The sequence below is a fragment of the Elaeis guineensis genome, chromosome 3 (assembly GCF_000442705.2).
Source record: "Elaeis guineensis isolate ETL-2024a chromosome 3, EG11, whole genome shotgun sequence".
NCBI lineage: Eukaryota > Viridiplantae > Streptophyta > Magnoliopsida > Arecales > Arecaceae > Elaeis > Elaeis guineensis.
The window spans coordinates 21,500,191-21,509,461 of record NC_025995.2 but is presented as its reverse complement, the minus strand read 5'-3'; positions in this window follow the sequence as shown (position 1 = coordinate 21,509,461).

Sequence of the window (9,271 nt, the reverse complement as noted above, 5' to 3'; positions counted from 1 at the left end):
ACATATAATATCAATCACATATGTCCAAAACATATGAAGTACAAAAATGATAAAGTGTATAAAAAAAGACAAGTGGTACATCATAAAGTACACAACAACCTATAAAGTGCCTAGAGGTATATCACTTCCACCATAGCTATATCCACTTCTATCTCCCTCCAATGCATGCTGCTCTGAAGTAGAATCCTAAACCTCATACATCCACGTATAAGTATAATATAGAATAAAAAATGAAGAAAGATATAAAAGTTGTATTACTTCAACTACCTATGGTCGAGTTGGAGTTTGAGCCATCAGAGAAAATATCGATGGAGTGTATGGGTGTGGCGGCATCCATCCAGAAGGAGCAGCCCACCAAGCAGATGGCCAATGCCATGGAGCTGCAATGGGAGTCATACCCGAAGACCCAGGAGAATGCTCAGCTATCGATCCAGGTGATGTTGGTGGTGGCTGCGAATGCATCAATTGAGACAAGCCATGAAGAATGCAATCTATAGATTGCTGTTGTGCAAAAAGAACCTAACCTATTGTATTTTATTGTATCTGAATATTCTGATTTAACTTATCCATATTCTCCCACATTTGATGCATCTCTGTCGTCACTTTATCGTTCGAATGTGGCTGCGCACCACATCCAACAGTGCTATTTTGAGATGATGTACTGTTGGATTTAGATGGAGGAGCAACTAAGATATAATCTAACCCAAATACTCTATCTTTTATGGGTGGTCCCATAGCAGCAAATCAAGCCTCCTCATCCAAAGAAGGATGGGAAGATAGGTCCTCACAATACTTCTCTCACATGATAGTATCATATTTCTCCTGCAATGTAAAAAAAAAAAGTATATAAACAACTAACATGATAATATGCCCTAGGACAGTAAATATACAACATGGAAAAGAACAAAAAAACAAAAATAGTTATGCTTATTATCTTTGCTTTCTCAGATGTAAAGGTACCATCTTTTTTCTTATGCCATCTCATATGCCATCTCATATGCATCACATTCTTACTTGACATGTACAACTGTTGGAGTCTAGAAGCAAGAGAGAAATATCGCAATACCATATGTGGTACATTGCAATTTTTTTGCTCACCTCCTTATTCGATTTGAATCGAGAATGAGCACATACAGAACACTCTATTTTTTGACTATCATTCATATAGTACAATATGTAAAAATTTATGCTATCTTCTGATAGCTCAGTCCTAATTCCTTCATAATTTTTTTCGATTGGTAGAAATCTTCAAGCAACTTCTCATCCTCAGATAACATCCTTTTAATTATTAAAAGCATACGATTGTAACATACCTTGCTCATATTAAACTCTAATTTCAAATTTAACAACTGAGTAACTGCTGATAACCTAGTAGGCTTACTACAATCCTCCCACAGTGACTCATCGATATTTTTAAATAATTCATAAAACTTAGCAGCTATTGGATTTGAAGCTTAATCAAAATCCTTCCTAGCATCGTTATTCAATTCAAGCCTCCTTGTGGCATCTATAACCATATCTATATAAGAGTTCCACCTGCGACTCCTTTATCAACAGTTTTAGGACCAGACTCCTCAGTTCTAGAATAAGATTCTCCATGCAGTGTCCAAGTGCTATAGCCATCTACAAAATCTTTCTTGTAAAGGTGAACCATCACTTTATCAAATATCAAAAATTTTCTATTCTCACTTAAGACAAGGGCAAAAATTTTTTTCATTTGTCATATTCGATCGATTAGAAATTACAATATCAATGAACTTAGTAACTCCATTCTTAAATTCATCTGTCACTATTCTCTTATAAATCCTACGATGCATCCAACTCCGGTCCATCATCTCTACTTATTCTATCAAGTTACAAATAACAAAATTTAAGCACATATATACTCAAAAATAGTATGCAAAAATTAAAAAAATTAGAAAAATATGTAGCAACTAAAGTAGTTCGAAGTTTTATTTAATTGAATAAGAAGCATGTGAATTCCTTTTTTTTTTCAAAGCTAAATGTGAAATTCTTATATTACTTTGGATGGGTTAAAGTGGGTTCTAATGCTGCAGAAAGAGATAATGCATCAAATATCATTAGGAAAAATATCTTAACTCTCTTCTAAAACATAGCAAATTTAGCAATAGCAGAATAGACAACATCAATAACACAGTAACAAGACCAAGAGTAGAAGTGCTAAAGATATTAATAGCAACAAACACAATAGCATCAGCAATAAAAAAATATAGGAATAGCAAAGTAGAATGCCAGTACTAGTAAAATTAGTAGCACACAGACGGCAGCAGCACAATAAGAACAGCAGCTGCAGCAGCAAGCAAAGCAAGAATATAAATATCAGAGAATTTTAAAAGAAATGATAATGTCATATTCAAATAATTATTGAATCAAAACCCTTAAAGTTGTGTATAAGCTTTTTGATCATTTCAATCCATAGTTCGTACTCTGGATGATTAAAGCGAATAGGTACACGAGGCAACATGAAGTTTGATCCCTTGTTGTAATCAAACATGATAATATGTTTTAATTTGAGTATCTATAACTTGACTTCATTTAAGGATTTTTTTTTTAAAGAAACAATCTATAAAACTAACTAGTCTCACGCAATTGATCTATATTAGGTAACCAGAATGAAGCAAAGAAAAGTTGACATTAAAAAAACTTGCCATCATGAAAACGAAGAAGCAGTCAAGAATAGAAAATGACATTTAGATTGAAATTGGCAGCTATATAAAACTTTCCTAATAACATTCATAAACCAGGCATGTGTCCAATAAAAAATGCAAGTTCTTGGACAATATGTAATGAAAAAGGTTGTCCTTTTCAACCTCATATTTTTATTTTATAATACAGAAAATAATAACCAAGAACCAGAGAAATATATGTACAACAAATCAAGGTATGGTCATTTCATCTTCAATGCTTGCACCAACCAAAAGAAACAAAGAAAAAACATAAATTTTCCTTTATGTTTGCCCTTCTCTTGTCTTAGTATTTAGACTTAAAAGTAGGTGGACCACTCATAATTGTATTATATCCACTAAAATAGGATGACTAGACACCTTTCATAAAAAAATATTAAGGATAAAAGCATAGATGTTGGTATGTGCCTTAGTATTATATCCAATAATATTATCATAGCTGTTAATAAAAAATTGAAGCTCATCTTAACTATGTCTTTAGTGGGGTCATTATGATATAAAAACTCATTTTGACACACTGGCTGATAAAAGAAGAGAATTGCTCTCCTCTCTCCTTCAGTTTAACCAAGCTTACTCTCATCTTTTCTCTCAAACTTCTTTACAAATACAATGAACATTTCAACAAACAGGCACAAGTTCATTTTATTTTATTCTTACAGGTATTTTAGTGAACATGTTGCCTACAACCGCATTACTAATATATTCTTCTACCTTAATTGTTCTTTTATTAGTTATGCAAATACAAAGGGATATATGAAGTGACTCAAAAATTGTGTGCACTAATCTTAATAGGCCATTGTTAGAAATTCTATTAGAAAATTTATATTCCTTATTTTCAATAATCATGCATTAGACTCTTCCAAATAAAGCTATTCATAAATGTTGATGGATAATACACAAATACTTCAATAGTATTATTTCTGATATGTGTTCAAATAGTAAACATGATTACCCATGGTAGAGGATGTGATGCCCTATGGTGGTGGTGGAGATGCTATCCTATGGTGGTTGCACTACCTTTTGGTCATCGTGGGCAAATCTGATAAAAAAAAGAGAAAAAATGAGAGGCAAATAAATATGCCAAGAGATAGACAAGTAATAGTGGTGGTCCTGCTCAATGCTGTGGCATTGAGCTATAGTCATGGCCTGTATTGAGCTAGGGTGTAAGAGATAGAGAGAGTAAATCTATGTACTGGTGGTCTCATGGTGGTGATGCTTATGGTTTCGTGGGTGGTGGTGGTGGTGAAAAAGGGATTTTGAATTTTGGGCTTGTAAAACCTAAAACTAGAGAGAAAATGAAAGAGAGAGAATGTGAAAATGAGAAAGAAAAATCCAAAATAAGAGAGGGATGTGAGAGGACAATTTTAATTTTTGAATAAAAAAAGGAGCATAATTTTAACAATAAAAATAATTTTAATTAATAAATAATGCATCACATTTATAAACATAAACTTAATACAAATAATACATTAATTTTGATGATCAACAAAAAATAATTTTGAGATTTTAAACTTGATAAACAAAATTTCACAAATAAATACTAATAAATCTCAATAAACATAAATATGATTAAATAAGCACACACCACTTGTAAAAATATAAATAATTTTTTTAAAATACAGAGAAATATTTAAATAATTGAGATATTAAATAAAATTTCAAAAATTAAACAATAATTAAAGTATTGCATGCAATGAATTTAAAGGTTTAAAATAAATTATAAATATTGAATAAATTTAATAACAAGAAAAAACCATGATAATTTTTAATATGAAATTAAAAACACAAAACTAAATTTAAATTTTATAAAATTAAATTCTATATATTTGAATCTATATATTTAAATAACCATATACCACTCGTAGAACAATAAAAAAATTAAAATAGATAAATATTTATATAATTTAGCCAAACCTACCTTTTCGTTCTATCCTGACTCGACCTCAATGACCATCATCCCCTTCAGATCTAAAGCCCTACACTCTCTACTAAGAGTGTACATGGTTTGGTTTGGTTTGATGATTTTATATATATGTATTAATAAAAGAAATGTAGAAGAAAGATGGTTGACGGAGGCTCCTTAGAGAAAAAGGCTGGGGCTGCACCAAATACATCGATTTGATTCGATTTAATTATTTGTCTGATTCAATGAACATCCCTATTCTCTATCCATGAGCAATCGTACTATCACAACTCCACTTATAATTAAATGCAAAGCTCGACCACCCCACCACAACCCCAACCCAAACCTAACAAGACTTATCTAAGAAGATTTGTCACTTCTCCACACTCTCTCCCTCCCTCCCTGTTTCTCTTTCAAATCAATTTGTTTGGCTAGGTGATTGTAGTAGTGGTACGATGGATTTGATATACGGCTATGACTAATATTGTTGTATTGGTTGGTATGGTGGCAGTGATAGTACTAAAAGATTTTTCAAGTAATCATCTAAATAAATTAAATTAGTTTAAAATTTAAGATGATTAATTTAATTAACTTAATTTAAAGTAAACTAAAGATAGTTTTAAATTATTTTTAGAGTAATTTTAAAGTATTTAATGTATGTATGATAAAAGTATAATAAATAATTAATAATTTTAGATAAACCAATCTAAAAATAGCTGATTGAGATTAAATTTGATGATATTAATTAATTTATCTTAAAAATTTTAATACATAAATCTCATAATAGACAAGCAAATTAGTGTATAATAAAAATAATTTAATTTAAACAAACCAATTTAAAAACTTAACATGATTAAATTTGATGATGCTAACTTATTTCTTTTAAAATTTTTAATGCATTAATCACATAATTAATAGATGTCTCAAAGGACAATAAAGAATAGATTTTAAACAAACAAATCTAAAAATAATTATCAAATTTTAAACTTCCATCTCTATTCCATTTCTATTCCATCCCTATTATAAATTAAAAATATAGATCCGTCTCTCCACTGTTGCTCGATCATCGTTATATAACTATTGTTCTCCAAATATGGTCACTAATTTGTCGCTAGTACCTCTTCAATATTTTGTTTGAGAATACAGATCCATTAATAATCGATCGCTATTCAGTCGCTAAAGAAAAACTATTTGAGATATATAATCCATCACTAATCTGTCACAATGTCGTCACTATACGTATCATGGGTTTATCCCTAATCCATCTCTGTGCTATCTCTAAAAGATATTATATTGAAAAATGTCCGTCTCTACTTAGCCCCTATTCCATCTCTCATTTTTCACATTGTTGTTATTATTCTATAGCTACACCATTACAAATATTATGCAGGAATTACATACCAATTTTAGCGATTGATGCATATTTGTCGCAATTCCATTACTGTTGTGAATCATATAGCGATCATTATTTATCACAAATCTATTGCTAGGTCACCTATAAGTGCTCCAACGATAACGTTTGAGCATTGTCACTATGTTATCGCTGTTCCATCTCTCCTTTATCATGAAGGTGTCGCTATTCTGTCGCTACACCATCACTAATATTACATAGAAATTATGCACCAATTGTAGTGACAGATGTTCTTCTGTCCATATTCTATTGTTATTGTAAACCTTATAACAGTCACGAATCAGTCACTAATGTATCTATGAGTGTTTTAGTGATAATTTTTACATTTTGTCACTATATTGTCACTGTCCAGTCACTATTAGTGATGGCATACCAACTAGTCTTGGCCATGGCTAAATATCTGTCTCTAAATTGCCAGATTCTTGTAGTGTATTGTGCCTAAGGAGATTAGAGATCTCTCTCCATCTTCTTACTCTGAAAGAAGTAAAAGGAACTAAGAAAGAGGTTTGCAATAACAATTGTAATTGAATATTGAAATTATTTTAAGGATTAAATTCAAAAAATGTGTGATTCAAGCATAAAGAAATTGAATTGAATAATTATTAGATTGCAAGAGAAAGGAGGAGATTTCGTGTCTATCTTGTATTTTTCCTTTTGATATTTAAATATGTGTGTAAAAATTTAAAATTTGTTCTCACTTTAACTATTAAGGAGGAGCATTATATACCTTTTATGATGAATTTACTCCTTATAATTAGTTTTAGTTCTTGGTACTTCATATAAAAATTTTATTATTATAAAAAAGAGGAAGACTATTAATGCAAGGATTGATTTTGATGATGCCAAAATACTTAAGTATATTTGATACTAATGAAAACTTAAGAGCATGCTTGTAGAAAAGTTCTTGATGCTTATAGATTGCATAAACAATTAAGAAGCCTCTCAATACTCGTCAATGAAAAGTTGCTTAGGATGCTCAACTAAGGACAAATGATAAGAGTTAGCCTTGATATACTTGAGCCAGCTCTAGCACACTCAAATCCAAAATTTCACAATCCAAGTGTTGATCTTAGAAATCATGAGTCAGCTCCACTAGACAAGTCAACCCCATTAGAATAAGAGCCAATTCTGAGATGGTCTTAGGGTGTCAGATAAAGAGCAGAAGAAAAAGATGTCCTAAGCATGAGCTGACTTCAGAGATTCACGAGTCGACCTCACTAAAATATGAGTCGACTCATGGAATGATCTTAGAGTACAGATAGATATCTGTAAAAATTGAGCACAACTCGAGCCGACTCCAAAAATTTATTAGTTGATTCTACTGGAACTCGAGTTGACTTAATAAAAGTTGAGTCGATTGACCATAATTAAAAGATAGAGAGCTATACATAAATACTATGAATTACAAGTTGATTCTCGAAGAAGCCAAATTGACTCTTGAAGATTAAGAGTTGACTCGTTTGATTTCTGATAATATAATAGTTAGTTTTTCAAAAAAAAATTAATGGCCAGAAATTTGATGTAACAGCTAGTTGAAGTTATCCAATGGCCTTCTCACCTCCTCAAATCAATTTTAGACATATTTAAGCATTGAATTCAATTGAAAAAATAAATATTTTTGATTTTTGAAAAAAGAAGCAATAATAAAGTTAAAAAAAAAGAAAAGAATGCTCAAGAGAGCATTCAACTCTATCTTCCAACTACTCAATTCAATTGAAGAGAGCTTGAAAGTATTGATTATATGGCCTACAGCTAGAGCAGCTTTTTCAAGCATTCTATCAAGTTCTTTCAAGTATTTAAGAAGGAAGCTATTATATTCAAGGGACACCTACATCAACTTCCTTAGGCTATAATGAGTTTTCATTTCTTGAACTCTAAATTATTACTCCTTATACTCTTGTATTTGTAACAAGTTTTTTGGGTATAAAAACTTAGGGTTTTAGGTTGGTCCAAGCTCGTAATTGGATAGTTGTAATTGACTAAATTAAGGGGGCTTAGTTGGGGCTAGTGAATTTGTGCAAAATCAATTATATTGTTTATGATCCTAGTGAAAAAAATTATATTATAATTAAGGAATTATAGTGAAATTTTGAAAAGAGAGTCTTAAGAAGTGAATATAAATGCTGGGTTTGGTACCGAACTATATGCATTTATTGTGTTCATGTGATTGTCTATTTTTAGCTTTTCCCACTTATCATATTTATTTTCTTACAATTTACAAGTATACTTTTAAGCAGATAGTTAGTGCACATAGTTGTAGTTAATTATAAAATTTTTGAAAAATTTAATTCATTACCTCTTTCGGGTTGCTACTTCTGGACAACACTATTTATATTGCATGTTTTTTCCTAACTTTCGGACAATTAGGGAGCTCAAGAAAATTTTTTGATACGCATAAAATGTGACAATTAGGCCAAGAAGTTGGAGTATGAGAAGTCAAATACCTTAACGATATATAGTGTATGTTGGCCAACACATTTGATCCATTCCTATTGAAAAGTGCTAGGTTATTTTTGTGATCTCCAGAGCATCACTACCTTGCATATATTATCTAGCATGCTTCGTATCAATCCATTCAAATGACCTACATAGGCAGTTTAACGCAGCTTGTAAAGGTGACTAGTGATTCTGAAAGAATATGCACATTTGGAAGTACTTGCCAACCAACCTTAGCTATTATTTTTTAACACTTAATCTATTACTTTTGTTTGTAGCCCTCTGTTCTCATTTTTATTTGCCAAATTGTGGGATTTATGAGGTTAGTGCTCGTACATCAAACAAGTGGTAATAATATTTATGGCTCTCTTTTTCTAACTTAATAATATTGTGGTCTATAAAGAAGGAGAAGAATGTATTTATTTTTAATTGTACTAGACTCATTTGCTTTGTACAAAGATAAGGAGAAAGTATAATTAACAAAAAAAATGAAAAAATTTTCTTGTTTGATTAAGATTTTTAAGGAAGAGAGATTGGGAAGTGGCATGTTCATAAAAATAAACTTTTCATATTTTTGAGAAAGAAAAATTCATATTAAACATAAATTTTTGATTTTCTCATGGAAAAAAAATTTAGATTTTTTTCTTTTAAAAATATCTTTAAAGTTATAAATAGAGCAAGATACAATCTTTCTTTTTATTAACGATATAACAGATATTTTATATAATTTTTTTAAAAAAATAAATATTCTTTATAGTATGTCGAATTAAATATGCCAAAATTATATTTCTACCTATCATATTTTTAAAAATTAGT